Here is a 22,864-nt window from a genome sequence, read left to right as displayed (position 1 = left end):
GCGAGTGGGCTTTCATTTGTGCGAGCAAATGACTCATCGCCTGTCGTTCTACCGCTAATGAACATCGCTACATTTTCACTAATGTTTCTTTTGGGTGTGAAAATGGACTGTAAACTTAGGTAGGTTAAATTTGACAGTTTGATTCATGAATAGCTTACTCGTGAGTAAACCATAGTAGTTCACGTGACCCTGCAGCCGCAGTTGACGTCATCACATCAGCACATTTTATCATTTCTCAGTCACACAAACACTTCGGGTCGCGAGCGATTCCGATTGCCGCTGATCTCTCTAAAACGTGCCCGGTGGGACAGAGGCGCAGAAATAAGCGTTTTATCCTGAGGTTGTATGCTTAGACGAAAACACAAATATGTTCGGGGTTCATCAAGAGGAAGGTTTCCAGTTCTAGTCGAAAAGCTGAATTGAACGACTTCACAATGAATCGTGTGACTCTTCTTCTGCATGTCGACGACGTGTGTGTGTTTTGAAGACGGTAACAGAGAAAAGACAGGTGTGCACTGTCAATTCTTGGTCCGAGTCCTCAAAGCGCATCCACATCGTTGCCATGCAGAACCAACTGGCCCAATTAATTTCACTGACAAACTTCTCCTGCAGTTTATGCATTTATGTTCGTATAAACGAGACCACTATCAAAGGCAACAAAGAGCAGAATATTTTGCGCAACGCCCATCGGCCACAAGAACAGTGAGCCCTTTCATGTAGCCGCTAGAGGTTGCTGCGAACACATTCTAAAGAATGTGCCAGAAATAACAGAGCAGCAAACTGAAACACACCACGAAAACACTGCCAGAACCATTGAAACAGCAGTGCCGGAGGTGCCACACTAGAAGTCTACTGGGGTAGGCCATTCAGTGTGAGCCAGTTTGTTTACAAACGCTGAAACCGTCTATAGCTTGATAACCCATTATTTTTTCCGTAGTCGGCCAAAAAGAAAACCAAGCAGCTAATGACGCCTTTCACGTTGCAGTTCGAGCCTTGCAGCCCACCCCACAAGCGATTTATCTTGTATTAGTCACCGAATATTGATGCTGAAAGGTTCTGAAACCTTGCACAAACAGAATTTATCACACTTCAGTTCCTGCACGCACAAGAAGTTGCGCGACACCACGACGACGAGGCATAGTTAGCACGTTTTCGCCAAGCAAGTTTTCACTCTATCACTGCATCACGGCTTTCGCGGCTTGCCGTGTGGCGGCACCACCGTAGCTGAAAGTTGGGAATACTGTCTAAAAAAAAGAATTCTATGTCCTTTACTTCACCAAAGCAGTCAAATAGAGACAGCCATTTCTGAAATGGCTCTGCAAAGTAAATGCATCAGGAATTTTCATGCTCTCACAGGCTCTTGTGAAAACATTCGGTATCTCACGGACACCTTGTACAGAGAGTTAGAAAAGAACACGAACAGTGTGGCATGCTTTTTCATCCTGCTTTGACTTTGGTATCAATAAAAAGGTGCTAGAATGGTTCTTAGTTGTATCACAGATGAATCTAGTGGCTTTTTATTGCCATACAAGCTGCAACCATTTGAAAAGAATTATGAAACAGCAGAGAATGTAGATGCCCCTATGTTCACATGTATTTCCATCCCCACTGCACATGCCAACTCATAGGCCGTAGTAGCTGGTCTAGCCAACGTTTATAGATACTTTCTCAGACTTCTCTTTTCAATGTGAGTGGGATTGGCTCCAAGGGAGTGTGGGGGTGCTGCAGTCTAACTTTGCGCCAAGTAACCGGCTGCTTTTTGCTGGCTTCACTGCCGCTGTTGTTTCATGCGTTCGGTGCCGGTGTTCAGTCGCAGTTTTTTTTTCTGTGTGTATGTCTCGTCGCTTTCTGTACACGTGGCATGCTTCCACAGTCTTCTGAAAACCACTGCACGCCTACAGTCACGAAAAAAATGAGAAATCCACTGCGTAGGAAAATATACCATTTTCAACACCGTGAGCAAGATCTAAGCATTTACCACGTGTGGATGCATCAAGCCCATGTGTACGTCTCCCGAGGCCATTTCTACTGTCGCTGCGATCCCGTGCAACATAGCTCAGACCCTCCGTACATCATAACGATGTGTTTTGTGACCAGGTGCACCAGCTAGTAGAAGAAAAGCCCCTAAAAACGCCACTTCTCGCCACCGTCCAACCCGCACTGTTACTACAGAAGTGGGAAAGATCCATGGGAAAGTTTGGGAAAGACATGCAAGGCGGAGGACATTTACTTTCAAGAAAGCGACATCCTGAAGACAATAGGCATATCATAAATGGAGAGGTCAAAACCAACCAAGGTGCACGAGCATCGAGAAGTGATTGAGTTCTTTGAACATTTCTGAACCTCCTAGTATGTCTGTCGTGATTCCGCAAAACAAAGGGTACCTGGGGGGCAGCGGATACAAACTGCTGCTGCCTTGTGATCTGCCAGAATAATCCCGGTAATTAACAGGCATCTGCTCCTTCGGATGACACCAGTTTTTTTAAGTAATTAAAAAAAATAAAGCTGTGCTTCAACTTCCCTGCAACTAGAGTTTGTCGTATCTTGAGATGGCGGAAAATCCTCCGGTAGTAACCTTCTATAATGCAGAATTCACAGAATACTTATACTGGCACAGCGAAGGGAGAAAGTGTGCCGCTAAGAAATATTCAATACAAGGACTGTGTGGGCATGACTGGAGCTAACAGAGCTATGTGTTTATTGTATCATTTTAGCGTTAACACTGAAAAAAAAAAACAGGATGACAAAAACAACCAAGAAAAATGTGTAAATTGCCACCGGCGAATTAAGGAAACTCTTGATCTGTGCCACCGCCGCTCAAGAACAGAGAAAACTTGATATACACCTGCTAAGTGAAGAAAAAAAAAGAAGACGGGATCTCCAGAATCTCTTACTGATCTAGTTGAAGATTTATCTGAAGTGCAGAAAATGTTCACACATAGTACATCTATCATGCAACAAGCAAAATGATCGAATGGGAATTGTTAACAAAAACTCAGGTATGCGCTTGTTTGAAATTCGAATGCTCGTGACTGGTGTGTGACAGTGAGAAGTGTTTTTTGACAATATACTGATGTTTTCCTATTTTCACAAAATTTTCATTTTTGTAATGATCTGAAATATAATCCACTCAGACACCCATTAATCTGAATAATCCAGAAGAGGAAAGTGCACTAATTTATATACCAGCTGAACAGTGAAATAGCGTCGTTCCAGTGGGATTTTAAATGCGGCTGATACCTTACAGCAATGGCTCAGTTTCAACTTCTTTTAAGGTTACTGCCCACCGAGCTGCTTATTGCTGCGCAAGTTAATGTGCACAGCGTCGAGGATCCCTATGCTGAGACACCCGCAAAGATAGCTTCTAAACAACTAAGCTGGAAACAGATAAGTCACAGCATTCACTGAGGCTCCGGTGAGACGTTTCTAATACAACCGAGCTCTGAATTTTGTTTCTATTACCTGAAAGAACAAGAAGTTGCAGGGTGGCAAAACGACTCTTTAATCGACAAATGCTCGCCTTGCACCACACTTACGCAAGCTATTATTTTTACCAAAAACCCAGAAAGATACCGCGCACGCATCTAGGCTCTACGTTATACTCTTCGTGGCTGGCAGCGACATGTGTGCCTCCGCAGGTCTCGTGCTGAGCCATGGCGGAGAATATTCTCACGTGCATCCTGTGAGAAAGACGAAGGCAACAATGCATGCGAACATCTGCACGCTTTGATGCAGAACTTAACAACGAGAAAGACGAGGAACTTTTTTGCGCGCGGTGAAAGACCGACCCACTGCTACTTTCTCAGCTTCTATTTTCACGTCGCGACACTGGTGGACGTGCTGGGGCCTGCAACCTGATGCAGGAAAGCGTTGTTTGGGACTGTGCCCCCAGTTCGGAGCCTCAACATCTTGTTACGACTCCAGTACACCGATTCAGCCGGCGTCTACTAGGCCTAAGTCCTGAACTCTTGACTACATCTCCTCTTACCGACATGACGGCCTTTTCAACGTCTGCAAATTTTCCTCCTGCCCAGACCACTCTTCCTTCCCAGGTAACTTTTGAGCCTCTTCGTGTTGCCGAAGTCTTCTGTGGAGAAGCGTATGAAGATGTCGAGGACTGGCTCGACAAGTTCGAGCGGACCGCTGTAGTAAATTCCTGGAGCGCACGAAAAAAACTTGGCCGTGCCTACTTCACAATAGAAAATAGCGCTCACACGTGGTACGAAAACAGGAAGCCCACTTTCCAAACCTGGGATGATTTCCGCCAAAAGCTTCTCGAGATGTTCCTGAGTGCGGACCGAGGAGATCTCGCACAACAGATGATTGAAGCCCACGTGCAAAAGCCGAACAGAAGCATCGTCACGTTCCCTGAGGATATGGCCGGTCTATTTTGCTGCGCTGACCCTGACATGCCTGAGGCGAGGAAAGTTCGTCACATGATGCGGGGAGTTAAGGAACCGCTTTTCGCCGGCCTTGTACGAAATCCGCCAACAACAGTGGATGCATTTATCAAAGAGGCGACTGTCATCAAGTGGGCACTCTGGCAATGATGCTGCCACTTTGACTGCCTGCCCGACCAAGCGCCTGTTGGTGCCGCCGCTCCAAACGCTGCTGTTTCCGAAAGCTCTCTACGGCAAATGATTAGGCAGATCCTGCGGGAAGAGCTGCGGGCCTTCGGTCTTCCGTCTACCGAGCCTCCAGTTGCTGCTGTTGCAGAAATCGTGCGCCAAGAACTATGGCAAGCCTTTCCATTACCAGCACCACCACCTGAACCACGTCGTTTGACCTATTCTGATGCTGTCCGCCGTCATATGCCTGCCCCAGAAGAAGCACCCTTTCAGCCACGGCCCGTTACCTTGCCTTGGTAGCGGCGAGAACCTGTGCGACGACCACCAGTACGGCAGGCCGACTTGTGGCGCACTGCCGACCGTCGACCCCTTTGTTTCCACTGCGGCGAACCAGGCCACATCTCGCGCTACTGCCGTCATCGAAAAGCCCAGTTTGTAAACTTTTCTCGTCATTTTATTTTGAAGACCCTCCTGACCATGGTGCTGATCACCTGGCAACGAACTGAGCTTCTTCACCACGTCATCGCTGGCGGTCTCCCACACCTGCACGAGGTCACACTTCCCCGAATCGCCAAAGTTACGCTGACGTCGTCAGAAACCGCTCCCCAAGCCCGTGCCAGGGAGACTACCTGCCGCGACCTCCGGGGGCAAGGTTGCCAATTGGCAAGACGCCGAAAAGACCCCCTTGCCTCTACACGAAGACGACATGACGACGGTGATGACGAAGACGATGACAACCACAAGTACTAATGCCAATGAATTTGTACGCGCTGACCTTAGCGTTATTATAAATGGACACTACATAACAGCACTGGTCGACACTGGTGCTGACTTCTCTATTATGCGACAAGAGCTCGCCGATCATCTTAAGAAGGTCAAGACGCCGTCGAGTGGGCTGAGCATAAGGAGTTCTGGTGGACAGCTAATGATGCCAACCGGTAAATGCACTGCTCGGCTCGTAATTGGTGATTCGAGCTTCGTCGCCACTTTTGTCATTTTACCGGACTGTTGTAGAGAGCTCATTTCGGGTATGGATTTTCTGTGAGAGTACAGTGTTGTCATCAACATTCCACAACGTTTCGTCACCTTTTCCGCCCATCCTTACGTTGCCGCCGTTACTGAAGAACGACTGCAACATTTACGTGTAGCCGCTGATGTGATGCTCCCACCCAGATCTTGCTGCCTTGTGTCAGTGTTATGTGAATGGCCGTGCCGTAACGAGGTGATAGCGGAGCGAATAGTCACGCTATTGCTTACGCAAGGTGTTTCTATAGCAAGAGGCGTTCTGACACTAACTGATAGGAGAAAAGAAGTGCTCCTCACCAACTTCAGCAACGAGCGCCATCACATCCAGAAGGGCACTGCAATTGCCTGCTACGACGATGTGGACCAAGCCAGAGATTGCTTTGCTTTGCAGCCGGACGACGCGACCGTCCCAGCCTCGACAACTTTGTCTGTCAACATTTGCTCTACCCTGTCAACCTCGGATAAACAGCGCCTACTAGAGCTGATGCAACAGTTCAAAAGTTGTTTTTCATGAACGTCGAAAGTCAAGCAAACACCTCTGACCCGGCACCGAATCATTGTTGAAGAAAATACGAGCCCGATACGGCAAAACCCATACCGTGTGGCTCAGAAAGAACGCGAGGAGATCCACAAGCAATTTCAGAAGATGCTCCAAGATGACATAATACAGCCTTCCAAAAGTCCCTAGGCATCCCCCGTAGTATTGGTCAAAAAGAAAGACGGCAGCTTGCGTTTCTGTATATATTACCTCAAATTAAACCAAGTCACGAAGAAAGACGTCTACCCACTGCCACACATAGAAAACTCTCTCGATCGGCTGCGGCATGCATGCTATTTCTCATCGATGGACCTGCGAAGTGGCTATTGACAAATAGAGGTCGACGAGAGAGACCGTGAGAAAACTGCCTTTGTGACACCCGACGGTCTTTATGAATTTAAAAAGCTGCCATTCCGGTTATGCTCAGCGCCAGCCACTTTTCAACATTCAATGGACACTGTGCTATCAGGACTGAAGTGGCAGACATGCTTGGTCTATCTAGACGACGTTATTATCTTTTCAGCTACATTTGAGGAACACCTAAATCGATTATTCGCAGTTCTACAAGCTATACATTCGGCTGGCCTGACTTTAAAACCAGAGAAGTGCCATTTTGGTTTTAGTGAACTTTGCTTCTTAGGCCACGTGATCAGCCACGAAGGTGTTCGTCCTGACCCAGGTAAAATCGACGCTGTCGCAAAGTTTCCCGCACCACATTACCGACGATTCATCACTAACTTTTCGTCTATTGCGGCGCCTTTGACGCGGCTCACACAAGAGGATGTCCCCTTTCTTTGGGGCGAAAAAGAACAAATTGCATTCAACGAATTACGCCAACGCATCCAAATACCTCCGGTTCTTGCGCACTTTGACCAAGAAGCGCTAACAGCACTTCACACCGACACAAGCAATGTAGTCCTGGGCGCCGTACTGATACAATGGCAAGATAACTGCGAGAAAGTGATAGCCTATGCCAGCAGAGCTCTCTCTCGTACGAAAGAGAACTACTCGACTACCGAGAAACAGTGCCTCGCCGTGGTCAGGGCGGTTCTCAAATTTCGACCGTATATCTATGGCCGCTCATTGAAGGTCGTCAGCAATCACCACTCGCTTTGCTGGCTCACTAACTTGAAAGACCCATCCGGCCGTTCAGCACACTGGAGCCTTCGGCTTCAAGAGTTTGATATGACCATAATTTATAAATCAGGGAAAAAGCACACTGACACAGACTGTCTCTCTCAGTCACCCGTCGAGCCTGCCGCTATTAATGGCGAGTCTATGAACGCCGCATACTTGGGAGTCATCAACGCGGCCACTATTTCACAAGAGCAGTGCAGTGATTCTGACCTGCTTCCGCTTATCGACATCTTAGAAGGGCGACGTGAAGGCGTGTCGCGAGTTTTTGCCAGAGGACTGCCATCTTTTTGTTTAAGGAACGACATCCTATACAAGAAAAACTTTTCTCCAACCGGCAGCCCATACTTGCTCGTCGTTCCTGCATCACTGCGAAAAGAAATTCTAGAAGCCTGCCATGATGAAGTGACCTCCGGTCTTCTCGGCTACACTCGAACATTGTCCCCGTCTGAAAAACAGTTAATACTGGCTGAACCTTCGTGCTGCTGTAAAACGTGTCCAAACGGGTGCCGACAGCCAAAAACACAAAGCACCCCCCGGCAGGCCGGCACGCTTATTACATAACGTCCAAGTACCAGCAAAGCCATTCGCCAAAACTGGAATGGATTTGCTAGGCCCATTCCCAACTTCTACCACAGGGAACAGATGGATCATTGTCGCCATCGATTACTTGTCTCTTTACGCAAAAACTAAAGCCATGCCGAGGGCCATAGCAGCAAAAGCCGCTCATTTCTTCATAGAAAACGTCGTCTTTCGGCCCGGTGCTCCAACAGTTCTCATCACAGATAGAGAAACTGCGTTCATGACAGAACTATTGGAGTCGGTTCTCAGGCTCAGCGGTAAAGCTCACCGAAGAACGATGCACCATCCACAAACGAACGGACTAACAAAGCGCCTTAATAAGACCCCAGCAGACATGCTCTGCATGTATGTCGACACAGAACACAAGAACTGGGATTAAATCTTACCTTATGTGACCTTCGCCAATAATACTGCCTGGCAGAAAACTACCGGAATGACGCCGTTTAGTTTAATACACGGGCGCAAAGTCACTACAATGCTGGACGCTATGCTGCCGCACGAGTGTGACGACACTCATGCTGACGCTGAAAAATTCGGTCAGCGCGCCGAAGAAGCCTGACAGCTAGCCCGCGTGCGTATTTGTCACCAGCATCACAAGGATGCGAAATGGTACAACATACGTCATAAATTGGTAACCACCAGGCGACAAGGTATGGGTCTGGATTCCAATACGTCGAGGCGGACTTTCAGAGAAGCTATTACGACAATACTTCAGCCCATATCGAGTCACCCGAAAATTGAACGACACCAACTACGAAGTTATTCCCGACAGCGATTGCAGTTCCAGTCGCCGAAACCGCTCACCCGAGATTGTGCATGTCATCCAGATGAAACCCTACTTGTCCAGCTAGCTCTCACTTGTCCTGTGGGTGCCGGTGCATATGTGCGTTTTTATAAGTAGAGCGCCTTCGCTGCGCATCGGGACAATGCCATTTTCGGAGGGACACAAATGTCACGACCATCCTGCGAGAAAGACGAAGACGACAGTGCATGCGTGCATCTGCACACTTTTATGCCAAATGCAACAACGAGAAAGATGGGGAACTTTCTGGCGTGCAGTAAATAAAAAGACCAACCCGCTGCTACTTTCTCAGCTTCTTGAAATACGACCTCTATCTTCACGTCGCGAGAATACCCATGCTCGGCGCTGCGTTATTGGTTACACAGTGTTCTCCTGGCAGTTACTGTACTCTTAGCAACGTTTACAAAGCCTTTCGTCCACCATGAGGCCTGAAAAGTGTGTAGAACGAGTGCATATCCAAGTGTTGTGCGGCGGGCAACGCGGACGAAGCATTTAAAGTGTTCAGCGAAATTGCGTTGGGCACCATGACGAAGGGGAATGACGCAAACGCCTTGTAGGTCAGTGACGGTTGGGCAGTGCTCCGTCTTGTGGAAACGAACGAAACTATTGTGCCCAGCAATTAGGACGCAATGAGGACCATGTGCACATACGTAGTTTCGTGTTAGGTATGTGTACAGTAACAACTTGCATGTGTGTAATAAAACACCTTTCTTCTTCCACTTGTTATACTCGGTTAACACGGTTAAGTGTCACTTGCACCGTGCTCAAAGTCACCACAGTCGCAGAAATTCTGATGCGGGTGAGTTTCCCTTGCAACATGGGCACACTGGCCGGGCACTGCGTCGGCCTCGTGTCGGAATGCAACCGTAGAATAAGGCGCACGACTGGTCGTGATGTCTGTAAAGTTGCTGAATTAATGATGTGAAAACATTCACCGTTGTCAGTGCATCTAGCGCGCGTTCTCTTGCACTTGCTTCTTTGTCGGCGTGCCGTTACTCACTGTTAATACTCGGACGAAATGACTTTGCCGAAGGTATCGCGCTGGCCCGGAGTGTTGAGCCCCATTCCACTAGAAGTGTGGCATCTTGGGCTAGTTGGTATGTCATGACGATAGTTATAGCACGAGAACAAGACACGAGCGCCAACTTCCAACTGAGTTTATTGCGCAGAGTGTGAAAATATATAGAAGAGACAGCAAACTATGTGACAAAAAACCATGTGGCACAAAGAGTAAAACATGAGTAAGGGAAAAAACAAAAGCACTGAAAAAGGCAAAAAAAAGTCTATAAGGAAACAAAACAGAAAAGTAAAGGTAATATAACTACTTGCCCGCACCAAAACCTTCGAGGAAACATTAGTTCCTTCTCGGACAGACACATAGAGGGCTTGCTAATGCAAGACACCTGTTTGCGTGCCATCTGCGCGGCCTCGACAATGACTCGTGTGCATCCAGCCCTGTGCTTGTACAGCGTCGTTGTGAACTTGGCCATGGTATATGGGCGTGTGAAATTCTTCGCTCTGAAAGGCACAGACAGGAGCTCACATACCATGACCCCCTGTACGTCCAGCTTTAACAAACAGATCTTACACCGGAAGTAAAGAAAAGAAGATGGCGAGAGTAATACGACCGAATCGAACACACTGCAAACAGGTTGTGGTCACGTGAGCTAAATAGCCTTCATGCGCAGTGCCAACCAAGTCCCGACAATCGGGTGTGGTTCATTATTGCAGTGACGTCGTGCTCCCAGACTAGGTTCACAACACCCTCGCCCTATATCCGAAGTTCACCATCGACCAAGAGAGGTCCGCACCCGAGCTTCTTTCAATGGTGCACTCTGTTGCTGGCCGCGCCTCACCAGAGGTTCGGACAGATGCAACTCAGAAGGCATCTAAGTGCTCCTACGGGGTAAGGCTACCAGCACCAGCCTTCCGTTGGGGAACACGGCCAAGTTTCTGAGAGACACTGAACTTTATGTCATGCCGTCAGATAAGGAGGGTGGTTTCGCTGTTCTTACTAAATGCTTGTACCTAGAAAAGGCGGTCACCGCTATTGGCTCTGTCTTCAAATGTTGTACCGACATTCGTCTAGATAGAGTAAAAAGCAAGCTATGGAAATTTGTCGTAAACTAGAGTTGAAACAGTTAGCACAGCACATTAGCAAAAGCGACAAAAATGGGCTCAGCATGTTTTTGTCTGCCAAAACACATAAAGTCAACATGCCCTTTCAAGTCATTGTGACAGAAAGTGGAACGTGGCAAAAGCAACTCGGCTTGTTTATTCAGACCCATCTAAAGTGTCTAAAGATCGATGACCCATTTCTGATCAAAAACTCGCAGGCACTGATAAAATTTTTCAAACAGTCAAATCAATCTAATGTTTTCAGTTTTTCAATTGACATAAAAGCCCTATACTACTCACTGCCTCACGATGAGGTATTAGAATGTATAAGGGACAACACAAAAGTCTTCGGGGAATTGAATTTCCAATTAAAAACTGGTGCGCGAGATTTTCTTGACCTTGTTTTGCTGTACCTTACCTCTACTTTTGTTCAATGAAACGATTCCGTTTATCTGCAGGAAAAAGGTGTTTCAATCGGCTCATGCATAGCACCTCTACTCAGTGATTTTCTATTGGCAAAAATGGGCAAAAAACTGCAGGAAAAGTTAGAAGGTATGCATGTCGTCAAAGTATTCAGAGACGTGGATGATTTCTTGGTTCTTCTAAATTGCAACCCTTCTATGTTCCACTCGATTGTGGTTCAAACGATAGGTGTGTTTGAAGATTGTTTAAAGCATTTTGTGTTGACACATGAAATGCCCGAGAATGACAAGTTACGCTCTTTGGATTTAAGACTGTTTTTTCAGCTCACAGCACATCTGTTGGTATTATGAACCATGTGCGCAGAAACTTTTACTTTTTTTTTTCTTCCGCTCACAGCAAGTTAGTTGAGTGAGGCATAGCACGAACTTGTCTTGAGAATGCCTTAAGGAGGGAGGTGGCTTTGAAAAAAAACTTTTTTATTTGTTGACCTACAGCAATGAAATTCGGCATGCATACTCATAAGTGTCTAGAATAGGGAAATATGCAGTTTCATCATGATAGCTTCAGTAGTTCTCAAGTTACATAATGCTACACGATCCATTTACATGGTCTGCTCGTGGAAATCCTAGCGCTGGAACAAAACATGCCAGGAAGCTGCGAATGATGTTGATCTTTACTCAAAAAAAAGCTACAGGGTATGACACTCTCGGAATTTTTTAATAAGTTCTCGTTTTTTAGGGGCGAAGCTCCTTAGAGCGTGGGCTGTGTGTCCCCTGTAGCCTGTATGTAGCCACCTCTAGTTTAGTTCTTGCAGTGTTCGCTAGATGGCGGTACCGTCTCCTGTATGTAGCCACCTCTCGTTTAGTTCTTGTAGTGTTTACTAGATGGTGGTACTTGTAGCTGATGATGAAAAGATGCAAGATGTTATAAACTAGAAAGCGGTACTTGTAGTTGATGAAAGACGCGAGATCTTATACAGGAACCGCTCTCCCTTCATTTCACAGACCATAAAGCCGTCATAATGAAGGGACATCGCAAGCCATCCATCGTCTAAGAACAAATAAAAGTTGATTTGTGTATATACACACACAGCGTTTCTCACGTCTTTACATGATGATCGACTGGGCGAATTACACGGAAGATTCACAGTTTACCGATGAATCCCTCCGGAGCTTCGCCCATTCATCATCATTCACCCCGTGAATATGCCGTAATTTTTTTTTTTTTAGAGATCATCATGGCTGCCGACACACATTGTCAGAAACAACGGCACGGACAAATCATCGTCTAGAAAAATAACAGGGCCACAAAACAGAAATTGAAGATTGCTGTACCCACAAGCAGTGTTCAGGGATTCAGGGAAAAAAACAGAATCAAAATCGGTCCAGTCATTCTCGTGCTACTCTTTCCACGAGCAATGCACAATGTCCAAAACACACTTGTGAGAAAAAGCCTGTCGAAGTTTTCGACAGGCTTTTTTTCAATGAACTTTTTGTTTCTCGTTGGATATTGATGAATATTGGCACAGACACTAAGAATAACCTCACAGTGCTTCCATAAAAAGTTTGAAGCGATACCACGAATACTTTACAAGAAACAAATTATTTCTTCATTGAACCATGTGGTGGGGCTGAGCATAATGTCAAAAAAAAAAAAAAAGCAGTATTGAGAAAGCTGCTTTTAAAGTTTCAACTCTGCTTTACGTCTCTAAGACACCTAAAAATTGTGATCTGAGGTTTGTCTTGTGATATTTGACTTCTTTTCATGATTTACTCCTTTTCATGAGTTACAAAGAACAAGCATGAATTTCAAACCAAGTTCTTTGTATGAAGGAGTGGTGTGATAGGTATGACAGAAAAGATTCTAATTGAATAAAACCATATACTAAAATTATTAAACATACTTTTTTGTACTGAAGTTGTAATTAGCGTAATTAAGTACTTGATTACAAATATTCACTGAACTTTTTTTTATTTGGAGAGAAGTTTATTGCATCAGAAAAATGGATCACACCAAATAACAAAGTTATGGGCAGAAGACTGGTGGCACGGGAATTTCTAGCAGTATAATTAATGACACGAAACGGGCATATAAAAATTCGTGCCCCTGATTCACACATGCTCTTTCGCCGCTCTAGCCGTGAAACGCATCATCATACAGCCGGTGGCGGAAACTAATCTACAGCAATTCATTAACCTCGGAACATTCATAGACGTTCGTGGCGATATCAAGCACGGCTCCAAGCACGTCTGAATCGCATCACAAAAGCTTACTGAACGCACTCCATATGACCGTGGGGTGCGCGGCCGCGTGAACAGTGCAGCCGGCGCGTAATGCACTTGCCGGCGTCGTTCGATGACGATGCGCAAAATGTGTAACTACGCAGACGAAAAATCGGCACGCACTGCACTTGGCATCGCATTTTCGAATGACGACGCGCGAAACTGCTAGCCGCCGTTCCGAGCGATCCTTGGCAGTGAAGGGGGGGGGGGGGGGGGTGATGAGCTTGACTGTGTTGTCCGCTGCCGATGCGTAAAATGCCCGTACAATATTCAGAGGAGCTAGCGAGTGATGTGGTACATTCCTTGCGAAGAAGCACGTCGCCAAGAGTGCGCTTGCGCGTCGTTCCTGGCCGCAGTCTCACTGTCGGCGGAGTTAGGGCTTAGACGACTCCGATGACGCGCGGCGCTCGTAGACCGCCGCGCGCCCGCTCGTAGTAATCTGATCGTGCATCCGGTGCGGCCACTCGTAGTAATCAGATCGTGCCGCCGCTTACAGCTTCGTTGCTTGCGAAGAAGCACGTCGCCACGAATGCGCTAGCGCGTCGTTCCTGCCCGCAGTCGGCAGAGTTAGGGCTAAAGACGACTTCAATGACGCGCGGCGCTCGTAGACCGCGCTGACGCTCGTAGTAACCTGATCGCGCATCCGCTTAATGCTTGTAACTAAAGCGTAGTTTTATCTTAAGTGATTATCAAGCCGTGAACACGTCACGAAGTGGCGATTTTCGAGAGCCATGTCCTCGCGACGCACAAGCAGCAGACGACAATCTCCCGGAGCGAGCATCGGGCCAATGGCGAGGCGAGCTGAGGCAACATGGCGGCCACGGCCAATCAAGGGCCTCAAAACGACCTTCGAACATTTGCTTTTTGCTCGCTTGTTGTTAAAGGGAGGAGCCAGCTGAGGCGGGAAAGTTAAACACGGAGAAATTCTCTTTCCGATGAGCCCAAGAAGCCGGCTCCCGGCCCAAGCATAGCGAAGCTATTATTTTTTGAAAATCGCCGTTTTCTCGCCATTTCCAGAAAAATTTTTGCTACCTAGGTGGGTGAAACTAATTTTCCGAAGCACTTCTGCGCGGTTTTCAGTGTAGATATTTTGGAACTAGATAGAAAAAGGGTTCCAGAAACTGAAAACTCGAGTTTCAAAAAATCAATTTTTTTGCCATTTTTCGCGATCCCAAAGCCGCGTCCCCCCTTAAGTGGGTCATGGGTTCACAACATTTCTGCGAGCTTCAAAGTTCAAGTTTCCTGGCTTAAGGCTTCGGGTTTCCCTGAGGCGTTTATCGCTTCCGTTGCTGAGACTATCCTGCGGACTAATAAGGCAGAGCAGAGGCAGTGACAAGATCTGAGCAACATGGATACAGAGCGTGAAAGGATAGCTGTGATTCAATACGAACACGAGATATCACACAGGCTCAAGAAAATTGGACAACGAGTTGGAGTACGTGTCCTGTTCTCTGCACTATTCAAATTAAACAGCCTCGCCAAATCTAAAACTTCCTGAAAACGCAGTCATCAACAGAATGTAGAGTTCAGCACAAAAACAGGTATGCGGCATGCTCCCAGGAAGTTGTCTATAGGACCAGACTTTCATGCGATGCTTGTTATGTCGGAACGACCGAAAGGTGTCTGAACGATCAAGTGAGAGAAGATGCTAACAATGTTAGAAAGGGGAAAGATGGTTTTCTTGCTCAGCACTGCACTGAATGCAACTGTGTACCCCTTTTCAAAACACAGCAACGCTGTACAAGTACAAGGATGAGTGCACCTGAGTCATCGTCGAGGCCGTACAGATGGCACGCGAACAGGTGTCTTGCATTAAGCAAGCCCTCCGTTTCTCTGTCCGAGAAGGAACTAAGGTTCCTCAAAAGTTTCGGTGCGCGCAAGTAGTTATATTACCTTTACTTTTCTGTTTCGTTTCCTTATAGACATTTCTTTGTCTTTTTATGGGCTTTTGTTTTTTTCCCTTACTCGTGTTTTGCTCTTTTGTGCCACATGGTGTTTTGTCACATGGTTTACTGTCTCCTCTATATATTTTCACGCTCTGCGAAATAAACTCAGAAGTTAGCGCTCGTGTCCTTCAAGTTCTTCTTGTCTGTTTCGTCATTCCGTTCGCGCTATCGCTCGAACTATCGCCGTTCCATTAGTTTCAGATCGTCACGACACGGGCGCTGCGCAGCCCATGTGCTTTCCGAGCCAGAGAGAGAGTCGCGCCTTCTGCTTTACATTCGGATGTAAACAAGAGAGGAGAATTTGCCCAGTCAATATAGCCGACACCTGGCTTAACCACGGCTTCACAACGAGTGATGTCAGGGCCTCTCCTAAGTTGTAGCCGTCACCGCCGCCCACAAAATATTCACCATCTTCACGCTCAGCTGAATACCGGGACGCCCGAAGCGGCAAGCTGGCTGCCAGGTGGTCAATAGCTATGAGCAAGCGCTCCGCAACGCGGCACCTAACGCACGGAATACGCTCAAGCCAAGCGGTGACACTTTCGGCATTTTGTTGAGTGGTAGGAAAAAGCGTGCTAGTCCTCCCGTCGGCCAGCATGACCACACGCGCACACCAAGAGCGAGCACGACGCACACACGCGACACACACGCCAGAACGCGTCGAACAGCTCTGGGCCCGTTTCCAGTCAGAAAACGAAACTAATTCGGGCCAGCATGGCGGGCGTCGCGGAGCAGTGGAGACAGGCGATGGGGTTGTGATCAAGAGAGGAGAGCAGACTTGCGAGAGAAGGGCAAGGAGTTGCGATAAAGAGAGTGGAGGATGCGGCAGGAGGGTGACCTTGAAAACCAGAACACAAAGGAAGGCGGCCGGTTGGGTAGCTTGCATGAAAGGTCTGCGAAACTCGCACGTGGAAAAACTTGAAAAGAGTGCCTGCACGCGCAGAAGTCAAAGCATGGCCACCTAGATCAGTGCGTGCGCCGGTGTTCGAAGAATCGGCGGCCGTGGTCAAAAAATTGTTTTGTTGTGCTGGCGGGCTTGCCTCACGAACTTCGATATTTCACGATTCGTTCTGTGCAAATTAACAGCCGTTTTCGCGATTCTGCACAGGCGTGGAAGACATGCTGAGCCAAGTGCGAAATGAGCGAGAACAAGTTCTAAACACGAAACGAATCGCAAATTATCAGAGTTGGTGGGGTAGCGTACGCACATGCACTAGACGCAGACTATCGGATACAGTCAGTGGCCGACGATGTTGGCAAATGGTCTGGTCATTCCAGGCTGGTAACCCCAACGACAGTACCAGCGATCAAAAGCAGGGTAGATGGCCGACCGGTCTTCGAAATATCAGTGGCACTGTGAAAACACGGGCCTCATCTGGCGATGCGGGGTGCTCAGAGTAGCGGGGGGACAAAGAACGGAGGGGTGCATAACAAAAAGCCCTCGGGGCATAGAGGCAGAAAACAACTTTCCTTCTTCCATGGGTTGGGGAGAGTGGCAACGAGAGGGTATCGGAGGCAGGGTCAGTGTTTAACAGTAAGAATGTATGGGCAACTCGCCGATGCCTGATCAGTGGTCGAAATTGGTTTCCCGGGAAGTCGGCAGACCGCTGACTTTGTTCGCTGTAACCGATCAGCGGCGCTCAGAGACGTTTCGTTGTAAGTGCAATTTTGTGCCATTGAACCAATGTATATTTTCATAGTCATGCTGATATTGTTCGTTTTAAGCAAAAGTTCGTTTGAAGTGGGGCTGTTATATGTGGGCTCGACTGTATTTATATATATATATATATATATATATATATATATATATATATATATATATATATATATATATATATATATATATATATACGGTAGGTGACAGTGATGCCAACGTCAACGGCAAAATTTAGCCGAGAGTGTCCATATAATTACTATCACAATAAAAAAAGCAGTTTACACCTTTACAAGCGCTGCTTCGGTAGATACCTCAGTAGAAATGACACGAGCAGACGCAGCGGCAGCAACAGATTCAGCCAGTAGTGCAAAAAAGAGACACGCTAGGGCATGCCGACTCACTGCTGCTGCACCTTCTTTTACTTCTGGTGTTCGCAGCGATCGTAATTTAAACCAGGCTCTCGACAAACGCGTTTTTTTTTTTTAAGGCCGTGAGCTTTGTCGTGCTGCGCGAATGGTTCGCGATTGTGGGACGCAAGTCACCGCACCCGCCGGCGCATTGGCGACCATCTTAAATATTTGGCTGGTTGCATAGTTGTTTACATCACGTGGTTTGAGAGCTAGCGCAGTCAGTGTACCCAAAACATTAGAAAGGCCATTAACTATTGCGTGGCCCAAAATTGGCCGCGGGCCAATTTTTTCGCGTTGGTTTTGCGGTAGCGAATCCAGGAGAATCCCGATGAGCTTTGCTACATGCGGTCCCTTCAAGGTCAAGTAAGAACAGGCTTTCTTCCCACAGACGAGCAGCATTGCGCCACTCGCATACAGCGGTCAATTGCGCATTCGTATCATACGCGGTTTCTGGAGAAACCGTTCATGTAACACTGAATCATGTCGTATTTTATATAATGTAGTTCATTCGAAGCAACCTTAAAGGCACCCTGAAACACTTTTTTAAGTAGCCATGAAAAGAATTCACTGGACGAGCATATTGCCTTACGAATTCAAGGCTGCAAAAATTTTAAGAATCCATTCAGTGCAAGTGGAGACACAACGATTTGTCGTATGCTGCAATAGCATTCTCCCTTCTCTCGTCCTGACGTATACATCACTCGCAACCTCAAGCACCTTTTTTTTTTCTTTGAATGTGCGACTTTTTCATTGTGATCGCGCGCATGCATGGACAAGTCGCGGCCTTCCATGGCGATCTCTTTGACGATCGAGCACTATGTTTAAATCAGCCAATGGCTGATAGATGGGCTTTCTACGAGCGATTTTTGAGCGCCTTCGGTAATTTGTCAAGAGAAGAGAAAGCAATTTTTGGCTGACTTTTATAGCTTATTGTGAATTCCAGACCGCATGCTGCACTGTATTATTTGGCTCGCATGTTGTTCGGAGTCTCTGCTACCACTCGGAATCCTTTTCTGACCATGCTCAAAACGTGTTGCAGGGCCCTTTTAAAATTCATATCATTGCGATGTTCGCTTCAGCCGTAATCGTATCATCAAGATTATACTGTATTGAAGAGAAGAGCGGCATCATTTTTCCTGTGTAACAAAGTTCTCTCCTCCTAAAGAAGAGCTCTACTCTTCGAGCGAAACATCTTTTCGTGGTTCCTTTAGCAGTGAGACCAGATGTTATCCTAGCCCTAAACAACGACCCGACAGCTGGGCACATCTGCAAGATTACAGGAGAAATACTACTGATCACGCCTTGCTGCTGACGTAGCTCATTACATCAGGACATGTCGAGACTCAGCCATGCAAGACACCGCCAACAAAACCACCAGGCTTTCTTCAGCCAATCGAATCAGCTCACCGACCGTTCTAGCCGATCGGTATGGACCTACAGGGGCTGTTTCCTACATAAACTTATGGGAATAAATAGATCCTCATGCTACTGACCATTTCATCCAGCGGGAAAAGGGCCCTACCTAGAGGCAGTGCCTCTGAAGCAGCGAAGTCTTTCGTTGAAAATATTGACCTGCATCATAGCGTCCCAGAGGACCTCATCACTGACAGAGATAGGAGTTTAATGTGGTAAATCAAGCGATCTTGAGATATAGCCAAACAAGCCACCACCGAACCCCTGCCTACCACCCACAGATAAATGGCCTCACTGAAAATCTAAACAAAGCCACCCCCGACATGCTGGCCATGTACATCAATGTCGAGCACAAGACATGGAATACAATCCTTCCATAGACGACCTTCGCATACAATACGGCAGTACAAGAAATGACGGAGCTGTCCCCATACAAGTTGGTGTACAGAAGGAGCCTGGCAACGACGCCCGATTCACTACTGCCAGCTACCATTGACGAATAAAATATTAATATCGCCACCTATTTATTTGCAACCTCCACAGCAGGTCGACAGCTCGCCCACCTGCGTATCAAAAACCAGCAGATAATCAACAGCCGTAATTATAATTTTCAGGGACATCATATGAAGTACCAGCCTGGTAACCGTGTGTGGGTCCAGATGCCGATACGCTGACATCGACTCAGTGAAAAACTTTTGCGACGATACTTTAGTCCGTATAAGGTACTTCAATGTCTCAGTACTCTCGAATACGAGGTTGTCCCTGATGACATAACAAACACTAAGCGATGCCGGGGACATCCTGAGGTTGTGCATGTGGTGCACCTCAGGCCTTTCTACATGAGTTAACGAACCTGCGGACTCGGGTTTCTTCAGTTGCTTTATTGTTGTCATTTATTGTTGCATTTACAGTAAACCCTCATTAACTCGAACTCACATATCTTAATATCTCGGTCAAATTGAAACTTTTTTTCACCGTGCATTAACCTCCCATAGGCGCTGTGTATTCGCCCCTTCTTATATCGGAACCTTATCAGGATATTTGGAAATCTTGACCGGGCAGGCAGAAGGCAAAGTGCACTGCCAACAGGAGACCAGGTCTTCGTCCAAACGCTCACCTCTTACTATACATGCCAAACATGGTTGTGAAGGGCGAATTTCAAATTTCTGTGGACGTAGCTGTTTGGCACATGCCTTGTCAAGCAACTATGAAAATGATCACGTGTGCGCACCTCTGTGTGACTTATGCACGGTGGAGAGGTGTGTACCCGTCAGTGTCGTCAGTATGCAACCTAGCCCTTGCTTGAGCAAGCTGGTATTTTTTTATTTACCTGCGATCTAGGCTATGCATCTGGAGTTCAGTTTTGCCGTGTATTGAGTGCTCTGAGCAACGAACACTTTTTAATATCGACCAAGATGTCCTGTCCAAAGCAATGCGAATCCAATAACTGCTATTAAAAAGAAAAGTTACGTTAATCAAGGAAGTTGAAAAAGCAGGTCGAAACAAGTTGTGCAACGCCAAATAATTTGGCATCCCTTTGTCAATCCTCTCAACAGTGCTGAAGAACAAAAAAAAAAGGCGTTGGAAGGCTTCGAGCAAAGCTTCTCAAGCAAGCAGAAGCGCATCCAAATTTCCAAATTCCAGGACGTCGAAGCCGCACTTTTGTTAAGGCTCAAAAACGTTCGAGCAGCCAATGTTCTCGTGACAACCCCAATGATGATGAAAAAAGCAGACACTTTGGCACTGCAGATGAGTCATGCGGTCTTCAGCTGCAGCAATGACTGGTTCGAAGGGTTTAATAATCAAAATAACGTGTCATCAAAGCCTATCCGCGGCAAAAAATGGCATTGTTGATGAACAGGCTGTAAATGCATGGCCCAACCTACGCCTTGCCAAGCTGCAAAAGGTGCACACAGAGAAGGCATAAACCTTCCATCACTATTCTGCTGTCATAGGACAGTGAAAAAAAGTATGAAATTGATCCGCTTGCTGCAGTCAATCTGATGGCCAAAGCCTGGTGCTATCTATGCTCGCAGGCGATTGCTAACCGCTTCAAATATGCAGGGTTTTCTAGCTCCCTGAAATCGATCGAATAAGACGCTGGCACAGAATTTATCAGCTGTCATGAGCTGTGCAATAAAATGCGCAAGTTATTAGGCTGCATGAACGATACTGAAGATGGTGTGATCACCTTTGAGGAGTATGCGCGTGACAAGGCAGATGTCCTTGTTACCAAAACGCTGTCGGACGCCGATATAGTTGAGATGGCCGTGAATGATGCAAATGACCATGCAGATGAAAAAGAGCTTCAAGAAGTGCCTACAATGACAGCAACATGTAACTTGCTGTGCTTGCTCTGCAGCGAGGTCGAATGCAGCGGTAGCGACCAACGGCTCATGCATGTGTTCAAAAACTAAGCAATGCCTTTCACGTACCGAACGTGAACGCGAAACAGGCAAGCATCAAGCCGTTTTTTTATCCTTGGTAATAGATCTTTTTCTCCGTGAATTGCTGTGCCTTTACTATGGTAGCTCTTATGCGCAGTGGAGCTCTTCCTGGCAAAACTGGCTTTTCTTTTACAGTGACCTGGGTAAATATTTTCGGCGTTTTGCTTAACTCGAAATATTGCTTATCTCGAATTTTTCTCCGCATATTATAGCTTTGAGTTACCAAGGAATTACTGCATATTTTTTTTGCTCTGTTTTAAGCATTGGAGCGGTGCTTTTTTAAAAAGGGGGCATCGCCACATGCATCTGTTGTTTCAGTTTAGCTGTATTGGGTTTATGCCCACAAAGACTGTCAGCTTTGCCTAGTGCAGATCGTGCTTCAGTGTTCGAGAAGCTTCACTATGGTAGCAGATCATTTCGTTAAGACTGTGCGCAAGACACGAACAATCAATCTTATTCCAGAGATTGCATGACCACTATTGATAAGATTGAAAAGTTCGACACGTAATGCCTAAAAGAAGGTGCATCCCACCGGGATCAGTTGATCGATGTCGGACGCTTCGTACACTGGTAGCAGTGCTGTCTGTATCGCTTTAATCCGATTTTTCATTTACCGGCCACAAGCTCGGACAAATAAAGTTTCACCTCGGACATACTGTCTGTTGCCTTCATAAAGGTCCCGACCATGTGATATATGCTCTTTGTTGAGGAAATTTTAAAACGTAACACGCTTTTTGCAGGTAACCACTTGCCTTCCACCAAAAGTGATATTCTGCTATCTGAAGTTGCTTCCACTTCATTGGAGCTGAAAAAAATGACATTTTCAGAACATTTGTTTCAGTATAAAAAAAAAATGATGCACGTTAGTTGGGTCACGACACATATGCTCATATTCTTTCATAACACTAATTATATACTATTCAAATTGAATTATTCAAACAAAATTAAATTCGCTTCGAACCTAAAATTTACTATTCACGCAAGTCTATGTGGCCAGGTTTGAAGAAACGCGCACTCCTTTGGCATCTGCAAAAGCTGTGTGTGGAAAACACGTGACACGTGACCTTTCCCACCGGAACTGATGCCAGAGCCTACAATTGACAATAGCCGCAGAATCCACTAGCAGCCATGAAGTAGGAGTGAAATGTGTGCTTTGTACGAGGAACTCTCGACTCAAGGACATGCACCCTTGTCCACCACATCACTTGGGCCTTCACAGAAACTAAAGGAGGAGGAGTTAAGAAAATCACCTTTTTTTTCCATGCGTACAGTGCTGTAGTCATTATTTTGGAAGTATGAAATCACTTAAGTACCCACAATGTGGCTTCGGCATTGCCTCATAAGACAACCAGGGAACGCCGCTGCTCGAGCCCTTTACCAACATAGCCAAAAGATACACTTTCATGTGCTCATCTCATAAGAATAAGCTAAGAAATCCCTTCCAGCTTTTTTTTCTCTTGTATTTAAAAAACACTCAAGAAATACTTGAAGAGTATTAGATTCAATTTGCACTCAAAC

At 46.5% G+C, this 22,864-nt stretch overlaps 1 protein-coding gene across 13 annotated transcripts in view; it reads right to left on the bottom strand.

Moving 5' to 3' along the window:
* Window positions 1-22,864, bottom strand: part of LOC119178046 (uncharacterized) — an 831,732-nt gene that overhangs the window by 206,658 nt on the left and 602,210 nt on the right. The window lies entirely within an intron of this gene.

The sequence above is a fragment of the Rhipicephalus microplus genome, chromosome 1 (genome assembly GCF_043290135.1).
Source record: "Rhipicephalus microplus isolate Deutch F79 chromosome 1, USDA_Rmic, whole genome shotgun sequence".
Taxonomy (NCBI): Eukaryota; Metazoa; Arthropoda; class Arachnida; order Ixodida; family Ixodidae; genus Rhipicephalus; species Rhipicephalus microplus.
Note: the sequence above shows the minus strand (reverse complement) of the source record. Positions and strands in the feature narration are given on the sequence as shown.